This window comes from Balaenoptera acutorostrata, chromosome 4 (assembly GCF_949987535.1).
Source record: "Balaenoptera acutorostrata chromosome 4, mBalAcu1.1, whole genome shotgun sequence".
Lineage (NCBI taxonomy): Eukaryota > Metazoa > Chordata > Mammalia > Artiodactyla > Balaenopteridae > Balaenoptera > Balaenoptera acutorostrata.
In genome coordinates, this window is record NC_080067.1 from 34,259,058 (window position 1) to 34,259,272 (window position 215).

The following is a 215-nucleotide window of genomic DNA, read 5'->3' on the forward strand; positions in this document are numbered from 1 at the left end:
AGAACTGCCCTCTGTGTGGAATAAACCAGTTAATTCTTCCCATGCCTTTTACTAGAAAGTCAATCTTTGCTTATCCCTAAATGTGGTTTCCACATCACCTGAATAGGTCCTCTCTTGTTCACTTAAGTCCTATGTTATTTCTTTTTGCTTTTATTTACTCTCAATAGTATCCTAACAAATAGCCTTAGGTGAAAGTTTAACCAAGTTAAGTTAGA